This window comes from Phodopus roborovskii, unplaced genomic scaffold (assembly GCF_943737965.1).
Source record: "Phodopus roborovskii unplaced genomic scaffold, PHOROB, whole genome shotgun sequence".
In the NCBI taxonomy this organism is placed as follows: domain Eukaryota; kingdom Metazoa; phylum Chordata; class Mammalia; order Rodentia; family Cricetidae; genus Phodopus; species Phodopus roborovskii.
In genome coordinates this window covers 19,136,879-19,162,538 of record NW_026126482.1, presented here as the reverse complement: position 1 = coordinate 19,162,538, position 25,660 = coordinate 19,136,879, and the positions used below count along the sequence as shown (strand labels likewise).

The 25,660-nt window shown below is 43.2% G+C and overlaps 1 protein-coding gene across 7 annotated transcripts in view; it reads left to right on the top strand.

Annotated features, from left to right (window-relative positions):
- Positions 1-25,660, top strand: part of Phactr1 (phosphatase and actin regulator 1) — a 458,550-nt gene that overhangs the window by 156,008 nt on the left and 276,882 nt on the right. The window contains exon 1 of one of the 7 annotated variants that reach the window (XM_051194366.1): positions 19,500-19,734. The exons of 5 other annotated variants lie outside the window; for them this stretch is intronic. The gene's annotated coding sequence lies outside the window, so the exon portion shown is untranslated. Of the gene's footprint in view, positions 1-19,499; positions 19,735-19,895; positions 20,185-25,660 lie in introns of those variants that run through there. One more of the 7 variants, XM_051194367.1, reaches the window with a different exon arrangement.

The window sequence follows — 25,660 nt, the reverse complement described above, 5'->3', positions numbered from 1 at the left end:
CTCTTTTGTGTATGTGTCCATGGTGTACCTCTGTTGAGAATGCATGGGCAGAAAGAGAAATGTCACAGATCCCGGAATAGGTCTCCAAACAATTAAACAAATATCCAGTAACCATTGTTTTGATTTGTGTCACCCTAACAGCAGTTGTGTACCTACACTGTTAACCATACCTGCCCTTCATCACCCACTTCTGCCCAATCTCTATCCCATGAAATGAATCATGAACACAAGAGTCAGATAGGGACACTGAAGACTGTTTAGAAGAGTAGAAACAAATATCACTCAAGGCCAGACAGCAAGTACAGTCAGCATTCTCTAACCGCATGTTCTGACCAAGAATCAAGCAGCTCTGCATTGACAGTATTCCTGGGAAACAACCCATATGTACTTGGCATGCACACACTTTCCTTCATATGCTTCTTGTTGGTATTCTCTAATCACACAGTGGAACAATTATTTATATGACATTTACCTGGTAATAAAGGGCCTAGGTGCTGCAGGGGTGACTTGAAGTATACACAGGGTGTATATGAAGCCACACCACTCTAGGTAAGGATTTGAGCATCCATGGATTTGGTATCCACGGAGGGTTTCTGGGACCAATCCCCACAGATAGGGAGAGAAAGACAGTATGAGAGATGAGAGAGGGTTATTAGTACTTTGACACTAAAATTGTATGCAGAACCTTGACTCTTGAGTTCAGAAAGGTAACAAATGATGGGGAAGGGGTGTAGCTCAATTGGTAGGGTACTTGCCTAGCATTTGAGAAACCATGGGTTCAATCCCCAGCACTGCATAAAACTGTCTGCAAAAAATGAAATAAAAATTTAAAAGCTAACAAATGCAAAGGCAACCAGCAGCCAAGAACAGACAACATTTTTTTTTTCAACAACAACAACAAAAACCCCTCATACTCAGTGTTTTGGGAAACAGGTCTCTCTATGTACCCGGCATTGGTATCTCTAACTTGCCATCCTCCTCCTCCATCTCCCAAGTGCTAGGATTATGGAGTGTGCCACCCTGCTGTGCAAAGCCCCCCCCTTAAAGAAGGCTGAAATGTGTTGTTTTCTGACATGATGATCCAGGTGAAGGGACTGCCAACCACATGTGTCTCCAGCCACTGTTATTTCTCACAGAGCAGGGAAGAGAAAGGGAACTTTGAGAAGGCACCGGTCTCTTCAAAGACACCAATGCCCACGCCACTCCCAGTGTTTTGGTTCATCTCCTTGGAAACCTTAGTTCGATCTTGGTAACCTCTACCCAGTTACTTAATGCACTCAGTCTCCCCATGTGCAAAACCGAACAAAGCAACAGCATGCGTTTCTGAGTCTCAGTGCATGGATCAGTGACATAACACACGTGAGAGCTCCGGGAGCCATCTGCATCCCCCATAATTAAAATATGTATCTATTAGCAGGGCCTGTTGGGGCATGCCTGCAATCTCAACACCTGAGAGTCTGTGGCAAGAAGACTGTGAGTTCAAGACCATTCTGGGCTACAATAGGAGACTGTGCAAAACATAAAAGGAGGGGAGATATATCATTTTATTATTTAAGGACTTACCTAGCTTAAAAGGAAATAAATAGTGATTTGGTAAATGACTTTAAATATACAGACAATAACTAGAATTGCCTAAGTGTGAGGATCTTTTAGCAAGATTATGAAGAATAAATGAGTTTACACTGTGATGAGAAGTTAATCATATATTATGTATATATGCCAATTATAATTGGAATGAAGTAACAAGGACCATGTGAGTTCTTTACTAGGAGATAGATACTTTGGGATTATGCTGGTCACAGTTGCCATCTTGGAGAGATTACATATTTAACAGTGCAGAGGTAGGCAGATGAATAAAAGTGTGTTTTGAAATCCCTCCCTACACTAGGATTCCCAGAAAAGATCATGTGACATTTAAGCTGACCAACCCAGGGGATGTCTTTGAGCATCATCCTTTCTCTCTGAAGACTCAGAGCAGTGATGGCCTTAGGAACAGACAGGAAGAAAGAGGCCATTAACAGAGTCAATGACACAGTGGGCATGTCTGTGGCACCCTGCTTCACAGCACTTTATTCACTGTGAGGATTACATGAGATAACAGACATCATGTGGGTCATGTACTGAGGTACATGCTATCAACTGCCATTACTGTGTTCAAAGAGCCACAATCCAATGTGTGAACAAAGCAGAGAGATGGCTTCTAGCATAAGTACAAACCTTCAATGTGATAGGGGTAAAGGAAAGGGAACCTATCAGGGGTGGGTTTATTGTGTTGTTTCTGGCATTTATGTAGGGGAAGTAAAGTATGTGTTTGGGTTTGTGGGTAACATGTTTTTCCTGAGGCAGATAAAGAAGCTCTGAGGCCCTTTCTTCCCCCACTTTCTGTCTTAGCACATACAGTACGTGCAGAGCCCCAGTGAGTTGGATGTTTGATCTACACTTGTGCGTGTGTATATCCTCCTTGTAGATTTGTGTCCTGAGCCAGGAGGTCATTGTGGCAGTGATAAATGCCTGGAGCCTAATGATGTACTCACAGCCTACTCAGACTTTTAATTCACTGAGAGCATGTGATCAAAGTCACTGCTTTGTGGCTGCAGATGCAATGGCAAAAAATAAAAGCAAAATCAACCCTTAAAGAAATTGACATCGTTTTGACAAATAGCTGGAGTCAGGGCACCAAGACAAACTCTATTAAAACTGTATGTCTGTGTGAGTCAGTTTTGCATTACTACAGTGAAATATGCCTGGAGCAACTAACATTTCAAAAAGAAAAGGTTAACTTAGCTCACAGTTTGCAAGTTCAGGATCCAAACACCGTATGGCCCCTTAGGTGTACCACATGGTGCCAAGTGCTCAACAGCAATGGCAGGCTGTGTGTTAGAGACGGTCCATAGTCCCCTGAGGGGAACACCCACAACGGCATTAAGAGTCTCTCTCTGGACCCCACCTTTTAGGGTTTTCATTGTCTCTCCACAGCACCACCCAGGTCTTCAGTCCTGGGCCTTTAGGAGACACCTGAGCCAATGCCAGACCATGGCGCTGTCTATGCTGTCTGTGTGGCTTAGAGATTTTATTAAGTATATCATTTTGTTTTCATTGCAAAAGAGTCTGAAGGCGTTTTCCACAGACTCTCTTTATTCCAAATTTAAATGGTAGAGCTAGTGTTTGTACTAGCCACCTATTTATATCTGTATTTCTATAATAATAATAATAATTGTGATATTAATTGTTCTATCCCAAAGCACCCAACTGTTGCATGCAAAATTAGAATGTAATTGCAACAATAGAGTTTGAATGGGATAATTGGAATGTAAAAGTTGACAACCGCCAACCCAGGAAGTCTTTTGCCTTCACTGAACCTTTTGCTGGTGATTTGGCAGGCAGTGCTTCCAAACGGGGAAGGAAAGGGTGCAGTGTGGGGTTACAACACTGCTGGTGATCTCTCTGCACACAGCTGTCAAGGTAAGGTGCTCTCTCACAAGGAGTGTTTGCAGTACAGTGTGAACTGTGACTGGTCCAACTGTCAGCTTAATTGGATTCAAAATCACACACTTCTGGGTGTGCCTGTGGGGGTATTTCCAGAGAGAGAGTTAACTAGAAAGAGAGAGAAGACCCACTCTAAATATGAGCAAGCACCATTCCAGAGCTAGAGTCCTGAACACACACATACACACAGAGAGAGAGAGAGAGAGAGAAATAAGAGAGAGAACTAGAAAGCTTATCTCTCTCTCTGCTTCCTGAGACCCCCCCCCCACATCACATGCCACCATAGCCAAGACCCCTCCCACCATCCTGTCTTCCCTGCCATGATGGACCTGTACCCCCAAACTGTGAGCCAAACTCAACACTCCCTCCTTTAAGTTGTTTCACATTGGGTGTTTTCACAAGAAAGGCGACTGCCGCGTGGGAGCAGAAAGTGTGTCCTGCAGGTGCTGGTTTGCTGTGCCTTTGTGATTTCATATCTCTGCTAAAGCAACACACCTATAACATGGAGTCTGCAAGAAACAAAGTGGGAGCAGATGATAGAAAGGTAGAGGCCAGTCAGGGGTTACTGTTCAGGAAAGGGCTTAGTTTTAATTTGCATAACAAGATTACAAAGAAGGAAAAAGCCAGCTGGGGTAAGTCTTAAATCCCAAACAGAGCCAGCTGGTCACAGGAGGGGCTGAAGTAATGCTGTGCCTTAAATTCTACTCTCCCCCCCACCACTGCCTTTTTTTCTTGCTAACTAGAAGGAAGGAAGGCATCCGCAAATGGACCACATCTGATCTTACCTGTCCACACTTCCCTAACTCTTAAGAATTTTAATCTCCAGTTTGGTAACAATCTCAAGCCTGATCCCTTTTCTCCCATCTCTTATGCCTCCTCTTACTAATATCTTTAATATTTTAATTAGCATATGGAGAATTAGGTTTTGTTACAAAAGTCCCAAAGGTCATTTGTTTTTGTTGATCTTTCTACTCCCCTCTTCTCCTTCATCTCCCTGCACACCCCTCCCCCCAACCCTCATACCCTTCATCTCAGTATCCTCGTGACTTAGTTAGGGCTTCTATTGCTGTGAAGAGACACCATAACCATGGCAACTCATATAAGAGAAAACATTCCATTGGGGCTGACTTAGACTTTCAGAGTTTTAATTCATCATCATCAGGGCAGGAAGCATGGCGGCGTGCAGGCAGGCGTGGTGCTAGAGAGGGAGCTGAGAATTCACATCTGTTCACATCTGGGTCTGCAGGCAGCAGGAAGAGACAGTCAGCAACTGGGTCTGGCTTAAGCTTCTGAAAACCCAAAGCCCACCCTCAGTGACATACATAGTCTGAATCCTTTCGAATGATACCACCTCCTACGAGTCTGTGGGAGCCATTCTCATCCAAACCACCGTGCCTTCTTTCTACTTCCACCTGACATGTCAGTCACCTTCACCACTTCCTCAGTATCTCCTTTTCCTCTATTACAATCCTCTTTCTAGTTTTATAACCTATGCCCCCATACATATATACGTGCATAAACATATGTAAACATAAAACTCTAAAACCTCTGTGTATGAGAGAGTGCAGCATTCGCCTCTCTGAATCTGGGTCACCTCACCTAATACAATAATCCCAAGGTCTATGCATTTTCCTGTAAACCTCATAGTTTCAGTTTCCTTTATGGAAGAATAAAATTCCACTGTGTACCTGTGCCCCATTTTCCTTACCCATTTCCTAGCTTCTGTAAACAGTGCAGCAAGAAGCATAGATGTGTGGTATCTCTGTGGTAGGAGACCATCTCTTCGTGGGCTAGCCTGGGAGTGATGCAGCTGGATCGTATGGTGTTTCTCATCTTAATTGTTTGGAAGAACATCCATACTGCTCCCTATAGTGACCACACAAGTTTCCCCGCCCCCCATCCGACAGCAGTGAATGCAGGTTCCTCTCATTCAATATTCAGTCTGTGTGGTCTTCCTTCTGCAGAGCCAGGGATTTTCTGCCCTGCTACCTGTCAATGTCAGAAAAGCTACAAGGCATCATAAAGGACCATGTACTAGATTACACCACCAGGAACATCAATAACAACTTCAGCGTCACTAACACTGCATCCAGCACCACATCGCCATTGACACAGGGGAATGACGGAGCTAATGCAGCCATTCCTGGGTTCAGCACAGAACCAACCACTGTCAAGTGGTTTTGCTATTACTGTGAACCAGTCATGGGTTCTGTTTCAGTGGAGGGACAGGGGTTAAACAAGGTAAATTGATAATAGCGTGTCAAGTAGTGGTGTTAAAAAGGATGATAAATAAACAGTCACTCTTGTAAATAGGAAAAAGATAATTTTTAAAAACTGCTGCCAGGATAATGCTCCCACCTGGGATGCTAAAAAGAAATCTAAAAGCTTATATGAGCTGTTTCATTGTCCCTTAAATAAATGCGTGAACTTGACTTGTATGAGCACAAGATTCAGTATAAAAGAGAACATGGAATCCTTCTCTGGGTTCCGGGGACACCAGCATAAAGGTTAATTTTGTCAAGCATTTAGCTTTTTAATCTTCACAGCAGCTTCATGAGGCAGAAGTTATTATGTTTCTAACTCACCAAAGTGTACACAGCAAGTACAAGCTGACACCGAGCTTCGATTCCAATCCTCTTCTGAATTTTGCATTATATGTTTGAAATAGCTGCATTTAGACATGCCATAAATAGTATATATTTGCAGTACATGTTTTGAGCATTTCTGATGTATGTATGAGTCTCTGAAAATCACTTCCTGCATCAAGATAATAAACATAGCTCCCGTTCCCAAGAGGACTTCATGCATCCTTTAATCCATCTCTCTGCCCTCTCCATACCCCTAGCTCTAAGCAACCATTGATTATCTTTCTATTGCTAGAAATCAGCCTTCATTTTCACATTTTTTTCTTAAGTTTTGAAGCACTGGGATTTGAACCCAGGCCCCCCCACACACACATGTTAAGCAACAGTATTCTGGCCTTTTTTTTTTTTTTTTTTTTTTTTTTTTTTCCCCTTTTTTTTTCCACTTCTTACTTGGAGATAGGATCTCACTGAGTTACCTAGGCTGACCCAAATCCAAGCAGGCCTTGAACTTGTGATGCCCTCGCCTTAGCCCTCTGAACATCTGGGATTTTAGACCTGTACCACCAAGCCCAACAATTTTTACAGTTCTATATAAACAGTGTTTTATGGGGTGTATAGCTGTAAGGGGGCCTGGATCCTGCCATTCAGCAGTGTTCTTTTTCTGGCTCCTCCATATTGTTTCTAAGAAGAAAAACTTCATTTCCATCTCTGAGTGGTGTCAGTGCACAGTGGTCCATTCTCCACTTATCTGTCAGTGGACACTGGGGCTGTTTCCAGCTTTAGCTGTCACAAATCAAGCTTCTGGGACTATTCCTATAGCAGTATCTGCATTGGGTCCGCACACTTGTCATCACGTAATAAAGATGAGAGTGGAATGCATAGAGTCTTCTTTGGGTGACAAAAATCAAACTTTAACAGAACCAAGCCTGCAAGGAATACGATCTGCCATCCCACTCTACTGTAAGGATAATGAATAGCCACCAAAGACTGTAGTCACAGAGCCTGTAATTCGGATGTCACTGGGTTCTTCTGTCACCTCAGGAGAGATTGCCTTAGATAACCCAGCAGAGAAAGCCTGCTTTGCGTACTTTCCCAGGTGATGAGTGGTGCAATTATTAACAGACTCCAGTGTCCTTTCCTCGCTGGTCAAATCGAAGCTAAGTCCAAGGCTGAGACACGGCTCATGGCAACAAGAGGAAAGCAGTGGCTTGTCAGTTCCCGGTGACACCCTGCTCCCCATGTCACCTCATTCAAGAAGAGGCACATGATCTCAGTGGTGCCCATGGCCTGATAGAACATTTAAGCAAATCTCTCTTAATGGAGGAAGTGGCTTCTTCATATAGAGACCGGAGGAGTGATGGGAATTACTATCTGGAAGTCAAGGGCAGAAAGGGGAAGTGACTTGGGCAGTATCCACAGCCCTGAGAACAGTCAGAATGTGAGTATGTGCTAGGGACATTGAAAGAAACAGAAGTCCTGAGCCATGGGTGGCAGACCTCTTCCCTTAAGATTTCAGGCACTGTGCTCAGAAGCGGCCCCTCCCAGGCGTGAGCCATCATTGGCAAAGGTGGGTTCAAACCCAGCTTTCCTGACCTCTAGTCTGGATCTTCTCCCACACACAGAACTGCATCCTGTTGACTGTTCAGGCTTCAAAACTGGACCGAAGCAAGGAATGAGCTTCTGCTTTACAAAGAATAAAGGCGGCGATCGCCATTTACTATACCACTTGTCATCAAGTCCAATCAGTCTTTTCCTGTGGACCCAGAGTAGCACCTCACCCATTCGGTAAATGCTTTGAGAAAGGAAATGCTCGGGGTGTGGGGTGCAGAGAGAAATAAGGGGGATGAGGCAATGATTCATCTCCCCTCCGCTAGTTTAAGTTATAATTAACCAAACTTTAAAAATAAACCCTTAACCACATCTGTCTCCATCACACAGCAGCAGAAACACACCCGCACTGCATCAGCTCTGACCGCACATCAACAACTGCTACGTAAGCTTTAGACTAATTACAGGATGGTTCTTGCTATGAGTTTTCCTATCGTGATTAAGTAACTCAGGGTTCAGCATGGCAGCATGGGAAACTTCAAAGCCGCTTTCCACCTTCCAGTGTTAAGGGATGAATATGTTACATTATGCAGTTGTAAGAGGTTTGTTTTTAAACCCTGGATGACCCACCCCCCTATTCTGGCTTACAGTGACCATCCTTTAGATGACTTCAGTGACAGGTGAAAGGGTTGAGCAAGCCGGTGAAATACTCACTGGGGATAAAACTATATATAGTGTCTGAGCAGAGGCAGGCTAGAACTCACAATGCATGAACAGCCTGGGCCAGCATTGGCTTCTTGTCACTCAGCAACTCCATGCTGCTAAATGGCTGAACTACACTTGATGCATCTTCCTGGGTCAGCTGCAGACGCATGCTTTGGGCTGTTGGAGAGGTGAGTTCTCCACAAAAACCCTCCCAAGCTGTCGTGTAGACACACGGAGCTCTAGCACACCCTCTCTAGAGAAGGTTCCTCCTTCCCAGCCACCTTCTACCTCTGCAGGATCCTGGGGATACTTGTGTGGTTTTTGAAAGTTACCTATTACTCCTTCCTTGGAAAATTAACTGGAGAATCAGCATAGACAGCCATGCCGCTCCTCCGCAGAGATCCCAGAGACTAAAATTCGGGTGTTCACAGCAGCATTGAACAGCCAAAAGGAAGGAACACCCCAAATGTCTATCAGGTTGTCAGAAGTGTGTGAAGTCTGCACCACAAGTCTCTCCTCTGACTGGCAGCAATGATCATTCCTTTCCTTCCCCCAGCATGATCCCCTTGAGGAAATTATCCATTGTCTTGATAATCTGGCATGGGGAGGAGGGACAGGGGTTCTGTCCTTAGAATACCTCTGTTCCTACCAAGACAGTTGCAAAGCTGGTATAGAATCAGAAATGTTCAGAATGGCACATATAGATGTATGCTTTACATGCTAACCTGGAAAATAAGTGTCCTTTACCACAAGTGAGTACTTTGGCCCTAGGGTAAGATCTTCAGTATGGCATCATTTAGGGTTCATAATTCTGTAAGATATTCCTTGAGAAAGAATTTCAAAATGCACCAATAATGAAATTAAAACGTGCAGTTCCTTCCATGTATGCATGAGTGTGAAGGTGACCTTGCATTGGTGATGATTAGTATATCTATGAAAATACCTGCTCCACCAGTGCTTAAACAGGTGTCAAAATGTGAAGCTTCACAGAGGCTATAAAACATCTGGGAATCGATGTGGTCTGAGCGGCCCAGGTGACTTCCTCTTCTAGTTGGGGTTGTGGTTAAGAACTTATGCTGCCGTGACTCCGTGGAGACCCTTCTCTGCATCTTGCTGTTGAGTTTTCTCACCTTTGCTGGAGCCGCGGAAAAATAATTGATAAAGGATGAAAGTTCTGCATATTTAGCTCCCAGGTTGTTCTATGGATTATTACCTTTTCCCAACTCCGCGTGGGATTAAGTGGAAACAATTGCAATGTTCTCACTGCATTGACCCACTTCCCTTCATTAATTAAGAGGCATTTCTACTGATGACAAAAGGCATAGCTCTTCAATTACCAGACAGCAGCCATGGAAGGAAAGGACTCAAAAAAAAAAAAAAAAAAAAAAAAAAAAAAACCAGTGTCTGAGAAGGAAAGGAGCTTCAGAGAACCGGAAATCCAGCCCAGTGTCTGCAGAGACAGACCCTGAGCCCAGCTGTTGGGCACCAGGGGACACTCAGTTCTAAGTCTCTAGCATTAAATAACAGCTTGCTTAGTTTTTGTTTTTAATTCCCCTCCATTCATGATCACATACCTATATTTTTAAATTCATTCCTTCAAAAATAAAAAGAAAATTAAAACAGTCGACAACATAAGCATCTTGAACAGTAAACCTCTTTAAAAATAAACTTACTCTGTCAGAAAGCTAGAAATGGGAGTGGCTCTGTACGTGGTTCTGGGTGCCAAAGACCAGTCGTCCCCCTAAAATAATGTGTCTGATCTGATTACTACAGGGTTCAAATGTTTACTGTACATCCACTTTGCAAGCTTGGACTGGGAAGGGAAGAAAAGTCAAGAGGAGAGATGCGAGATAAGGAAGACAATATCCCAGAAAATTTCACTCAGTTTATGAGGCAGGACATAAGGGAAGAGGTCTGCCACCCATGGTGCAGGCCTGCTATTTATTTCAATGCCCCTAGGACATTTTCATGCTCCGTCTGTTCTCAATGCCTTAGTATTGATGCTGCCTGAGTCACTTCTGCCTTGACTTCCAGATAGTGATTCCCATCACCCCTCAGGTCTCCATAAGAAGCCACTTCCTCCAGGAAGCCCACCCAACCTCTGCCCCATTCATCAGTCTCTTAGCACGGTGTCTGTCACTCACTGCTTGTTAACCGCCAAAATTATAGATTCCATCATAGTAAAGACAGTGCTTATCTTGGTTTTAGATGGGAATGTTCTCTCAATCTTGGTGCTAAATATTTGTCAGGCCAGTGAATAATGAACAAATGAGCTAGGAAATATGAATGAAGAATATTTTAACAGATAGTATTTCCTAATATAGTCGTTAGATTCTGGGATTCTGAGAAAAGGGAGGTTCTAGTTTTTAAGAAACGTTGGGCGAGGCAGTGTTAGCTCATTTGCTGCAGGAACTCTCAGAGCATTTGAACTGTTAAGGTGTGTGGAATCTCCAAGGTGAGACGGGAAGCTGGTATGTCCAATGATATTACCCAGAACCATTGACTAGAGATTCCATTCTACAATAGAGAATCATGTAAGACCAGTGTTCTTCGGAGCATCCATTGGGCAAAACCACAGAGGAAAATAGAGACGTGTCTTGACTGATGAGAAGAGAGATAGGGGAATTAAATTGTATAAAATGCTAAGTAGGTACTTTACAAGCAAAAAATTGGCACTAAACATAGATTCAGTTAGAGATGAGCAGGGATAGAGTGCAAGATCAGGAAGAGTTCAGTGTCGTGCTGAACAACTTAAACACTGTGCTGCACGGAAGGGGTACAAGCTGTGGAAATGATGTCACACACAAGACCTGTTTTAGAAAGGTGATTGACGTGACAGTATGGAAAGTAAAGATGAGCATTTTGAAAATGGAAAGTCAGTAAGGTTATTGTGATATTTCTGCTGAGAGACTAAGAATGTGGAGCAGAGAAATGGCAACTGGTGTAGAAGGAAACTAGACAGAAGCCTTCTAAGGTTATACTCCTGGAGAAGAGTAAGAGCTAGAGAGGGCTCCAGACACAAGAGAAGTAAACAGAGGAGAAAGGAAAAAGCACCACTACAAATCTGGAGCTCACAACTACCTGTAACCCCAGCTCCAACCATTCTGATGAACTTTTCTGGCCTCTATAGGCAACTGCACACATGCACACAAACACGTGTGCACACAAACACATACACACCAACACATACATGCACACCAACATATATACACATAAACATACAGACAGACACACAAAAGCATACACACATATATGGACACACACATACAGATACACACACAAACACACACATACAGACACACATACTGACACATACAGACACACACCAATACATACACACATTCACACATATAAACATATGTACATACATACAGACACACATACCAACACATACAGACACACACCAACACATACACACAAACACATCCATACAAACATAGTCATACAAACACATACATACACAAAACAAGACAAATCTTTTAAAATAAATATATAAATAAAGGATGCTTTCATACCAGGGCTATTTGATAGTATGACAGTTATTTCACTTTATGAGAACAGAAGCCAAATCCGTATTATTCATGTCTGTCTGCCCAGGGAGTGCGTATACATGGCAAGTTGATAATAACCAATGGCTGACTGAATAAATGAATATACATTTAAATTTGTGGTGAACCATTAAACACAAGTGCTATTTCCAATGATCCTGATCATTCCCAGCATTAGCATTGCCCTCTGTTGCCTCATTGAGATGCTGAAAGATCTCGGAACTGATTGGTTTTCTATCTTTAGTGAGAAGGGACTTTCTGCCCTAGGGCAGCTTGGCCAGTCTGAGACGATGACTCAGACAATCAAGAATGACCGGAAGTGGATGCGCTAGACCAAGCAGCTCAGATTTATTTTATTCTTTAAAACAATCCCTCTCTCTCTGGTTTTAAGATGCTACTGTTTTACTTAATGAACATTTACCTTGGTGATAATCCTAAGACTTGGGCATTGTTTATCTTCCCATTAGGCACAACAGCCTGTCAGAGACCACACAGCTAAGGCTTATGTGCTGGTCCCACACAATTTCAACACCTGAGCATTGGATCCCATCGCTTTCCCTAGGAAGGAACATATGGGGAAGATTACATTTCCATTGCAGTTAGGTTCATCGTCTATACTTCCTTAGTGTGCACCTGTGTCTCCCACCCTCTGATATACTGGACTATTTCCTAAATAATATTATGTTTAATTTGGTTTCATAATAGGTTTTGCCTGTTTCATTATTAGCCTACTAAGACCCAAAACATTTATTGAAGACTGGAGCAGACAGAGCTCTGAATTTAGGGACCAGGGATTACTGTAAGGATGAGATTTTTAAAAAGCAAGAAATTCAAAACCCGATCCCCATTTCCAAACCCTAAGCCAGAGAATGAAACACCCAGGAACTGCAAAACATTTATCACTCTAAAGCTTTTATGCCCCAAGGGCAGTATCTTCCTGCATAGACACAGTTCTCCTAACATAGGTGTTCAATGGAAAGGGAGATCAAGTTAAATGACCCAAAGTTCTGTGCTTATTTGCGGATGTTTCCTGGAGGAGGTGAGCCTTGGGTAATTCCTTTAATGACAGCATAGACACAAACTAGCCAAAAGGTCAAGTGGGTTGAAGAAGGTGTGCAATCTGGAAGAAGTCTGGATATAGTGACTATGATAGCACTATTTAAGACAAGTTTAAAGACTGTTTATACGTTAATACATTCACAAAAAAACTCTTGAAGACTGTTTAATATTAATGCTTTTTAAACCAAAGAGGTCTGACAACTGTGGTAGCGATTTTCCTCTTTGGTATGACAAAAGAGTGACAGAAACAAAGGAGGAAGAACTGATTTGGGCTCACGGAGGGGACAGTCTATCATTGTGGTGATGGCTGTAGTGGGCATCAAGCGCAGTGAATAAGCATCACACATGCACACACACGCGCGTGTACACACACACACACATTCCAAGGCTCAGCGACCATGGCCTAAGACAGGATAAAATGCTTTAAGAGACAGACATCAGAGAGGACTGGAGCACAATGTCACTGAACATGACAGGACTGTCGCACTCCAGAACTCAAAATAGTCATAGACCAAGCTCATCAACATTCTTTGTAAACAATAATGGGGTTCACAAACCCCCACTTTTTTTTTGAGGAGCATGGTCAATTGATGGCTCCAGAGAGAGGGAGAGTCAGTTTTCATGACATTGCCTTTTATAGTGAAGCCTCTGCAGTCCTTAGAATTAACCACCTGAAATTAAGCCAAGGAAGTGCCAAGCGCATTAGGATTCAAAGGGTAAGAATCAAATCAGATCCTGTGAGTTGAAGGGAAAACATCCAGCTTCTAAAATATGTTGGATGACAGATGTGATCTGTCCTATCCACCTTTAGAAAACATAATCTACAACATGAACGTTTGCTAGAAGACCCTCGGGTGACATTTATCATTTACTGGGGACCTCATTCAGTCTCCACCAAATCATTCTACAAAAAGGGCCTTCTGCATTTTAGAAACAAGGAAAGAGAGGCTCAGAGCCACGCTGGCTGGGGGCAGTCGGCACCTGCCGTGTGCCATGCCCTGTAGATGCTTTACAAGCTCACTAAAATTGGCCTAAATAACCTGCACGATCAGGTGGGGTGGCTTGAATCCAATCCCAGGTCTCTTGATTCTGCTCTCGTAGCCAATTCCGACTCCATTCACATCCCTCTCACATCTTACTCCCATCTCAGTCCTATTTGGACCCAAGTCATGACATCAATCCCACACGGTGCTTTGGAGAGAGCAACAGAAACAGCCTCACCCTGTGGGAAACTGCCTTTTCCTGTTGCTCACCCCAAGTGAAGCTGTCACTTGCATTGTGCTGAGATGACTGAAAGTGGCATGAAAAATGGCTTCTGAGATTGGCAGTGGCACCGACTTGGCAGGGAGCGAGGTAATAACTACCGTGTTATGGATTGTTCTGGAGCCCTCAGATTACGTTCCTGTCAGGCTCTGCCTGCATTCTGGGAAGCCTTAAGAAGCAGCCCCCTTTGCTACAAGTCCTTTAGTCTCACGTGTTCTTGTTTATGAAATTGCAGACTTTCCACAATGAAGCAAAAACAAACTAATCTAAGTTTAGAAGCCCAGTAAGCTTAATACGGCTTTGGCAAGAAGATATCTATGCAGAGCATCTTATGGAGTTGGCCAAGAATAGCAAGGCACAAAATTGACTCCCATTAAACATAATAAAGGGGGAGAGTGGAGGAAAACAGAAAGGGATGGGCAGAAGAGGAGGAAAAGGACATCAGAAGGGAGAAAGAAAATAAAGAAGGGAGTAAACAGGGTGGGCAGGAGTCAGTTTACCACCTGCGTGGGTGCCAGTGGTGAGAAGACTAGAAAGAAGATGGGAAGACATAGGAGAAGAAAGCTCACATCCCTCTGCCACCCCACAGACTCTGTGGCTCAATCCCTGATGCTTCATGATGACCTAACAGCTTGTAATCTTAAGAAAAACCATTTTCCACGAACGACACAGTAGTTATCCTACAAAGAGCTCGCCGACACCCCCCCGCAAGAACCTGCTATGTCTTCACCCCCTCACAGAGCCATGTGTCCACGTCTGAGCCTATCCCAGACTCCAGAGTCCCCCAGAATCCCCATTGACACCTTCTCGTGTTGGTATCGAGTCTGTTGCACTGCCTATGTAGGTCAAGATGTGTTTACTCTATGACACAAGTGTATTTTCTACTTACTTCACTTCAAGAAGAATTTGGTAAGCCTGCAGCCATGCACTGCCATTCATATGGTTTAGTTCCATTTGTGGACACAAAGTGGAAAAAAAAAAAAGTAAATAGATGAGTAGCAGACATGTAGGAGGGGGGAATCAACTTGTAGAACATATTAGAGCCCAGAGAGTAAAATGCTAGACTCCTAGAGACAGAACATCCTAAGTTCCCTAGTTTTAAGATAGACTTTTTTTTTTTTAATTAGCTATTTTGGTTTCACAACAAAACTGGGAGGAAGATGTAGTGATTTTTCCATATCCCTAACACACAGCTGACCCATTGTCAGCATCTGAAACCTGCATTCATTATAACAGATTACCTTTCACTGTCACACCCTGGCCAATAGCTTATATTAGGGTTCACACTTGGTGCCGCATGTTCAGTGGACTCACACAAATGCATCATTAACAGTGATGAATGAGAATTCTCTTTGCATATGGTTCAGTCTGAACCCATAGACTAGGGCAGTGATTCTCCACCTGTGGGTCATGACACTTTCAGCAAGCCTCTGTTGCCAAAAAATATTGACAGTATGATTCACAATAGTAGCAAACCCATAGTTTTCAAGTAACAACAAAAAAAATGTTATGGTTGGGGGGGGGGTCACCACAACATGAGGAACTGTATTTAAGGGTTGCAGCATTAGGAAGGTTGAGAACCATTGTACCAGGGTATAAAGAAACTATTGGAGAGCCAGAATGAAGCAAAATAAAAGCAAACAAACATAACACATCGAACAATGAAGCTAAGAGCCATGCCCGGAATTTCACAGGCCACCATGTACTTCATCCACACCAAACACTATCAGAGTGTGTCCTCTTTGTCCTGGCTGTCTAAGAAGTTGAGGCCATATAAAACAAGCCAGAAACATTGAAAATAGAGAACCCACATGTATTAAGATGTTTATAAATAAGTTATTATGTGAGGATGTGATTCCATATATACTGGAGCTGTAATACTTCGCCAATTTATACTAAGCGGCATTCATAAGAGTGATCTTAATATATTTGTTCAAATAAAAGAATTGAATTCAAGATGCCTCATCTATTAGAAATTGGAAGAAGGTCACCACCGGATTTTTTGTTGTTGGGATTAAGTTAAATGTTCAAGATGCCTAAGGCTGTCCTTCTATGAGCCCTGAAAGCATTGATATGTAATCGTGAGCACAGTGCTGATGGTTGTGGAGATGCACCAAGCCATTGGCAGAAGAAATGGAAATGGAGATGTTTTAATTCCTTAGGCATTCATTAGTCATGCTGCTCATGAACATAATCTTGTGTTCCACAGTGAATGCAAAGATGGTATATGGTTCCTAGACCTGAAGAGGTCATTATCATATGATTATGATAGATTGAAACAAGTGTTACAGTACATCTATTTTCCTTAGGGCGGGTCTTACTGTGTATCACAGACTGGCCTCAGACTCTAATCCTCCTGACTGCTGGAATTACTATGTGTAGCTATACTATATCAATTTATAAGGTGATGTGGTGACGCAGATGGAAGGATTGTTAAGGGTAATGAGCTACAGTCAATAGATGGGCAGACTTTAGACGAGTGTGATATTTGGTCAGTAGTTGGCGTTTTAGGGATGGATATTCCAGGCCAAGAAATCTGGCTTTGGAAAAGCACAGAGCCATGGAGTTCGTGTGACAGTAAAAGACATAGATGAAACCGAATCAAGAAATTGAAGCAATGAGGTGAGGAGGAAAAGTCCCTAAAAAGCCAGTTAATAAACTCCCAGTGTATGACACCAGACAGCAGGGATTTTATCTAAAAGGGAGGAGTTTTCTATTGAAGTATTTAAATTGAGATGTTATATGATACAATGCCTGAATGTGATGCTTACACACAGTGAAGGAAGGGTGGAAAATGAACCTGAAGAGCAGGAGGCAGAGGACTCAAGACCAGGTCTGGGTTCTCTGGATGGCTTGAGTTATAGCCAAGACTCTGTGTCTTAGGAAGGGGACCAGTGGATTTGATAAGATTGCATGGTTTATTTCAGGGGCTTCAGGAAATGGAGAGGATAAGGGTATATAGGACATAAGGTCACATATGACACTGGGGATGCTAAGTTAAGGTCACATGTGAAACTGGACATGCAGATATAGGGTCACATTCATTGACACTGAGGATGCTGACTTGAACAGTACAGATAACCCAAAGAATGAACTTTCTCAGACCCTGGATTTATTTGTTTTACTGTTCATGCTTCCCTGGTAGCATGAAAGAAACTAAATCTTTGGTATTATCTCAATTTTAAATTTATTAGACATTTTCCTGTTCTACTTAGGAAGATGCTATTTGAGTGATGCCAAGGAGCTAGAACCAAGTACAAACTCCTTTTCTATTTGCCTATTTTTCTTTTATCATTTATTACATGGGTGAACATGCCAGGACACATGCATGATTAGAGGATAACTTGGAAGAGCCACTTATCTCCTTCCATTATAAGGGTCCCAGAGATCACACCCCATCGGGCTGGCAGCAAGCACCTTTGCCCATTGAGTCATCTTGCTGGCCAACAAATTCTCCTAAAATTTTTAGTAATACAGACACATATGTTAACAAAGAATGAATCCTAACCCCATGATGGTTAAATATAATCCAGGGCTAGGCCATCTAATGTGGTAACCATTATATGTGATTACTGAGGGCTTTTAATGTGACTATTCCTGAGGTGTGATATAAGTGTAAAATTCAAATTAGAAGTCTGAAATAGAAAAAAAATACATAATAGTATATTAATGTTTAGTTAGTATTTAGTTATTAATACATATGAAAATGATACCTTAAGTAGCATCTAAAAATAGTTTCACTAGTTTTTTTAATGTGGCTACCATAAATTTTAAGATTATGTTTGTACATAGTTCCTGTTATATTTCTATTGGTATTTATGAAATTCTACTTTTTCAACCAATGTACATTTTCCATTATTGTTCCTTGCCCATTATGAAGGTTCAGTTACCTGGTATTTTCTAATATCTCCCAATGTGTCCTCATCCCTATTGAGAAAACAGTCACTGTCGCAACAGGTTCTATGGTGTTTACTACACCTGCAGGGTGAGACACAAACACCAATCAGTCACTTCACTCGGATTCCTCACACACATCTGCAAGCCAGAACAGGAATAGAGACCTGACTGCTAACTACTGCCTGTGTCATTGGCTTCTAAAACCGACTCTAAGAAAATAGTGATTCCTCCTGGCTCACTGCAGAGGAATGTATGAGTAGATCATTACCAACACATTTCAAAGGTGACCCTAAATTCACAGCATCCATCTACTGATAATACCTTCAATGTTGATCATGGGATTGGTTTCCTCTGAAAGGTATGGATACAGGGAAACAGACAGACTGAGTTAGATCCTTCTGAAGTCTATCCCAGATCTTTTAGGAAGGCTCAGTTAACTTGGAGTCTGTAGGGGAAACACAGCCTACTATGCATAAAAATCATCTTGGCATTTTGTGAAACAGACCAGTGAGCTAGGGTTTTGTAAATCTGGTCATCATGATATATTCGTGTAATTTTATCTCCATTTTGCCAAGAGCCTCTCCATCCACAGCCAGTCCTCAGTGGCCCTTCAGCAGACATCATTTAGCAAGAGAAGGTAGATGTAAATTGGGGAAACTGGGACAGAACTCATTTTACTATGAGTCTCATTCCCTTCACCCTGTGGCTTCAAGATATGCCATTTAGTTGGGGTGGAAGCTGAAGCTTTCATTTTGCATAGCAAGCTAGCAACATTTACTTGACCATTATGTGTCTTCTAAGTGACTGGGGGAGGGTATAGGCAAATCAGGTTGGGGGGGGGGAGTGTGACTAAAGACTCCCCAAGTTCAGCTACCCTTTCGACTCCTAGAATTTAGAAATGTGGCAACAGTAATAACACTTCAGGCTTTACAACTTGTGTGTGTGTTATGAAGCTTGGTGAGGTTTTTCAACTGAAGTCATTCAATACCTAATATAAAGAAAGCTATTGTAGTTACATCGTGAGAAATCCAAGCTTGCCTAGTGCCCCATCATTTAGGAGGTCCTGTACTCAGGAATAAATGCAAAAATAAAATAAAATAAAAAATAAAAATCACACTGCATAGAGGCAGTCCCAAAAAGAAAATTCTGGAAATGTTAATTGTCTTTGTTTGATGTTTTGAGTGCCATCCCACTCTGGGGGTTTTGATGCTCCCTGGGGCTTAGCTGGGAACTTAAGGTGGGGGAGTGTTGCTCCTGGATCGGTTTAAATTGTATAATGGAGCCAGGAAATGGGATTGCTAATTCCCTTTAGGAGACAAACTGCATATTTAAAAGCTCAACAAATACTAAAAAAAAAAAAAAAAAAAAAAAAAAAAAAAGCAGCAGCAGCCCAGGCGGTGGCTGTGAGTTCCAGACTTCTCCATGGCTGAGTCCTTGGGATCCTCCCAAGCTGAGCCAGTGGAGCTGCAGGCTGAGTCTGAAAAGGCTCAGAGCTTGCGGGCGGTCAAGTGCAGATCCAGGGTCCGGGTTGGATCCCCAGGCTACTTTCTGTTTCACTTCGAAATGTCCCTTGCTTTCAAAACCGGTGGCCACCCAATTAGAGTGAGAAGCTGTACTCCTTGGAGACCCCGGGCTCTGTAAAGGTAAGGGGTGACCGCGTCTGGCCTCGGGGAGGGGGGTGAGTGAGGGCGTCACACCGCCCCACAGGGTCTGGGTGGTCCCGCCCAGGAAGAGGTGATCTGTCTGCAGGCTGCTCTGGGATTCTAGTGAGGCACGGGAGGGTATCTGAGCTTTGAAAGGGAGAAGTGGCCCGCTGCCGCTGAGATGCATGGCCACCTTCTGCAGGGTGAGTTGGATTGGTCCCCCAACTTCTCCACGAGGGAGCTGGTCAGCGGCCAGGCTCTGGCAACGCCGGGAAGGGGGACGAAGGGGCTGCCTGGCACTGCAAGGCTGTGTGTGTAGCATGTGTGCTTGCAGAGCCCAGCCCCGGGGGAGACTGTGTCTCACTCTGAGAGAGCACAGCTGTTGAAGAACCACAGACCAGACCCTGTGTGGATGCCTGTGTGAGCCCAGATATCTGGGCGATCTTTAAGGTAGGCGCCGGAGTCTGGAATCATTTTGGTGCTTTTGTGGGTTTCTTAGGTGCATTTTGTATTGGCTTTATACTTCGCGTGATTTAGGGGATTTTTCCCTTTGGGGAACTGCCAGTATCAATTGGTTTGGTTTTTTAAATCTTCGAGTCAGGTTCCTAGGATGTTCTTGATTTATCATAGCCGGTCCCTGAGGACTGGTCTAGAACTGGAGATGTTGTGTAGACCCAGGAGAGCCTCTTGCAGACTTCACTGCAGTGAAGGAAGGCATCTAAGCCCTGAATGCTTGCCGAAGCAGGGTCTTGGGAGCCTTGGGAAGTTTCTGACTTAAAGACACAGGAAAGACAAAACCTGAAATCAGAAGATGCTCCTCAGGGGAGGTGGACTCTGGGGAGGGAGTTGTAGCTACAAACAAAAGATGACTTTAAAATGGAAAGTTAAAAACAAGGGTTAGGTTGGGTGGGATGGGGGCGGGGCTGGCATTGTAAGTCATTGTAAGACTTGCTGCAAGGAGATGCGAATCTACAGGGAACCTGTTCACAGGCTCTCTTGGAGTAAGAATCGTTTTAGTAGATTGTGTGGGCACAGGCTTCTAGAGAAACAGATACATAGACTAAACATGCCTTAAAAGAATGGGTTTAATTCTTCTCTCCTCACTGAGGTGGGCTACACTAAACATGGTGATGCTAAAAGAAGACGAGAATATATCTTTGAGAGTACTAGCTATAAAGAGATGCTCAAGGTTTTGTTGCATCTTATACTTTCTCACCTTACTCCCAAATTTGGGGAAATTGTGTGAGGTGAATGTGTTGAATTTAAACAACTCTTTAAAGCAGTAAGTTTACTATGGGACAGAATATTATACTACTCAAATAAAAATTTCTTATCAGTGGTTCTTAAGTCTCCAGGACCACATATCAGATTCGAAATTCAAAAGCCTTGTCATAAATTTCTGTCATTTTCTCTTTCCTGGGAGTCTAATACCCCCTTTATCCTGATACCCAACAGGTAAAACAAAAGAAGAAAGCCAAAGATATCCTGAGATTTTACAATCTACATGAAATGTAGATGTTATAATATTATAAATATTTGTGATTAAATATAGAACAGTTCAGGGGGGTCCCCTGTGAAGACCATAGAGGTCCCTTGAGAAAACCTTGTTTAAATCATTGAGATCCCTTTGTCTGGATTTCTATCAGCTGAAGTGTGCTAGAGACCCTTATTTCTGCCCTTCTATTACATCCTGAGACTGAGATTCTGAAAGATGGCCTCCAGACACTGCCAAGCATGAGGCTTTTAACCACTTAGCTCTGAGCACATTGCTTCGCACTCTAATGCCCTATGGTTTAATGCTATGCCTCCTAGGTTTGGGTACCCACATCTTCTATGCCAAGAACCCAGGCTTACAGTTTTACAGAGAGCTTCTGTATTACTTTCTGTACAAGGGGCAGAACTTGTGGATGCCAAGTTTTGTCCTTTGCCAAGTATTTCAATACTTTATAGGATACAATATCAGAAGATGTGACATCGAACAGATTTTAAGAGAACACATGTGCTTTCGTTAAACCAATAGGTTTTGAAGTCAGGTTGTGTTACATTCCAATTCTGCCACCACTTTAGTGAATGAACATTAGGCAGGCTCTTGGCCTTTGTAAGACTTTCCTCATCTATGAAAATGGGTGATAGCAAGTTGTATTGAAAGTTAGTAGGTGTTGCATGGATAATCACAGCAAATCACAGCATCTTAAACTACCTGCTGTCATCATCGGGGTCATTTATAACATGTAGTGGCCACAGAATATTTGGTAACAAAACAAAACAAGTGTGAACCTTTATCCTAGATTCTGTGGTCCTCAACATGCTTTGGAATTAATTCACTAGCTTGTCTATTCTTGTATGTAAGAAGGCATCTTTGTCCCCATGCTTTAGACATGCTTTAGTTTAAGCCACACAGAATGTCAATGGCAGCACCAGGTGAGCAATATTGGTCTTCAGATGCCCCTGAACACTACTCACTGGGGAATACCACCCTGCTGATCCAACTGCTAGCGTGGTCCAACAAAGGCAGCCCTTGTCTGTGTTATGTCCGGCACACCATCCATTTGATGTTGTTTGACACATCCCATGTACTTTTCCTCTACTTGTGCCTCAGCCTGAATCTACTTGGCTTAGGGATCCTGGGGATTTTATCCTACTCTAGTAGAAGAGCCATGGTGGTCTATGACTATATCCCCAAAGTTCTAAGACCTTAGTGTTTGGCATACTGTGAAGTTTGGAATTCACAGCTTCAGGCTGAGAGGTAAAAGTATGCAGATGCCCAGCTTCCAGCTTCCTTTGGGGGTTGTCTTGAGGAAGAACTGCCCTGGGTCTCCTTTCCTAGGAAACCCACAAGACAGTGCCAAAATTCAAGAGAAACAGGACAAACAACCCACCCAAACTGTAAGGAAAAATGAGATTAAAATTTCTAGAAAAGGGAAGTCCATGTTGATAATGAAAAACACCCCAGACGACCATGTCACAGCGCTGAGAAGGAGGGCAAAGGGGCAAAGTGTGGAAAAAACAGCACAGGAAATGAGGGAAGGGGGCAAGCTCCGCTTTGTGCCCCGAATAAATAAATCATTTAGTTGTATCTTATTTCCTCAGCTACAAAATGATAAGTAGCAATTTCTACCTTTTCCCCAAGGAACTCAAGAGAAACCAACTGTTTGTCAAAACTAAAGGGAAGGGATGGGGACTTGCTGTAGCCAGTAAGTGGTTGCTATACAAAGGTGAAGGTCAGAGTTCTGATCCCCAGGACCCAAATAAAGGCCAGGTGGGTACTGTTGCCTGCCTGTAATCCCAGAATTAGAGAGGATCCAGGGACTCCCTGCAATAAGCTGGCTAGTCATACTAGCAAAAACAGTAAACTCCGGGTTCAACCAAAGACTCTACCTCAATATGTAACATGAAAGGTCATTAGTACTGGGCCTCCACATGGATATACGTACACACACACACACACACACACACACACACACACACACACACACAGACATACACAAACACATATACACACATACACACACACACACACACACACACACACACACACACGCACGCACGCACGCAAAACAAGCAAAAAGCCTAGAGATAGGAACCTACAGTTATTCCACATGAATCTAGCCAAATAGAATTAAAAAACTATTTAGCATTAAAAAATTAAAACAGTCTAGCAAAAAGAGATGCAGGTATTAGTAAAAGCAAACATTTCCTTATTCAAAATAAAGAAAAATAATTTCAACTAATCTCTAGCTAATAGGTGCTTGGTTAGTTGGCTACATCTGCCTGTCACAACAAAATACCACTGGCTGGGTAGCTTTCACAAAAGGAAAGATCCCTTCACAGCTCTGTAGACTAGAAAGTCTGAGATCAGAGTGCTGGAAAGGCTTTTCCTGAGGCCTCTGTCCTTGGGTTCAGATGGGTATCTTTTCACTGTGTTTTCGTTTGTTTGCTCTTGGGTCTATGTATTGTCTATGTATTCTAATCTGTTCTCATGAGGACACCACTGAATGAAGCCCTTCCTTACAGCTCGCATCCCACCTTAACTGTTTCTTCTAAGGTCTACTTTCCCAGTGGAGTCACCTCCACAGATGCCGGGGTTGGGGTTTCCGACAGCTATCCAGTTAAGGAGATCATTGTTTCTAAAGCTAGGGAGAGCAGGAAAGGAACCTAGCACTTCTCTAAAGGAAAATTGTACCTTCTTCAGTTGATCACAGGCTAACCTGCAGATAGAACCTCTAGTTACTGGGCCAAGCAAGCTTGAAGAGAAGCTCGACTTCCTGAGGTATTTGTAGTGTGTGGGAAAGCAAAGACCTTGTTTCATTGACTCCTACTATGTGTTCTGTCAATGAACTAAATGAGTTGTCCGTAATAAGACTGTATCTCAGCAGGAACAGCTAGCTCTTCAGGAGGGAAGATGTCATTATGATCAGGTGGTCCCTAGGTCCAAAGGATGTTGCTAATTATCTGGACAACTTCTCACTTCCTTTCACTCCTCTGCCTCATAAAGGAAGTTGAAAATTAATACTTTCATCTGGGTTTCTAATATGGTTTATATGCTCACACCCTTCCTTTAGTCAGCCCCTAGCCATCTCTGTCCCTATTCTTCATGAATAGTGACAGTCAATGACATAGGTCCTTGAAACAGATACAAATACTTTTTTATTTAAATTAGAAACAAGGTTTTTTACATATGTCAATCCCTTTTCCCTCTCCCTCTCCTCCTCCCCTGCCCCCCCCAACAACCCCTATTCCATCCCCTTTCTGCTCCCCAGGGAGGGTGAGGCCTTCCATGGGGGATCTTCAAAGTCTGTCATATCATTTGGAGCAGGGCTTAGGCTCTCTCTATCCCATGTGTCTAGGCTGAGAGAGTATCCATCTATGTGGAGTAGATTCCCAGAGTCCATTAGTATACTAGGGATGAATACTGATCCACTACCAGAGGCCCCATAGACTGCCCAGTCCTCCTAACTGACACCCATGATCAGGCAGTCTGGGTCGGTCCTATACTGGTTTCCCAGCTATCAGACTGGGGTCCATGAGCTCCCCCTTGTTCAGGTCAGCTGTCTCTATGGGTTTCTCCAGCCTGGTCTTGGCCTCTTTGCTCATCACTCCTCCCTCTCTGCAACTGAATTCAGTGTTGAGCTGGGGGTGGAAACAGACACAAATGTTCTCATACACACTTAATGCAGAGACAGAATTTTGAGAGTAGAGAGTAAAATGATGTGCAATGGCATTAGCAAATCGTTTCCTCTCTAAATTTCATCCCTTTGATTTCACAGAGATTGATTAAAAAGTTGCTCGGTGTTATGGCAAGCATGCGACGTGAACAACTGTTGTAAATGTGCTGACCCAAAAAGGCACAAATCAGAAAACAGTGACCCACAGAGTGTGTGATTCAGGTGTGCACTGGTCAGGGCGAGGGTGCACACACTTCCTCTCCGCCTCTCACCAACAGAGGGGAGGCATCTGCACCCTTAGCCGGCACATTTGTGTACCAGTTAGGTGGGGCATACCACAGTTCCCGATTGGCAGTGTGAATGAATGTTCTACCCAGACAAGAAAATTCAAGCGAAATGGTGTGGGTGTGGGGGGACAGGGATAGGGGTGGGGGGTATGGAGTATACAGACAAGACATGTAATGTATTGTTTTTTTACGTCAGCTGCTGCTGATGATGAAAAATTATATCACATCATTCTTCATTAAAAATATTAATGAGAGCAGAGAGAGGTGAGTTGGTAATGTGCTTTAGGGCCTGGGTTCCATACCCGGAACCCATGTAAAACCCCAGAAGTGGTGACGTGTTCTTGTAATCCCCGGACTAAGGAAAGAGAGACAGAAAGATACCTGGAGCTTGCTGGTCAGTCACCCTAGTCTACTCAGTGAACTCCAGGTCAGAGAAATCCCCTGTCTCAAAAGACAGTGTAGATGGAGCCTAGG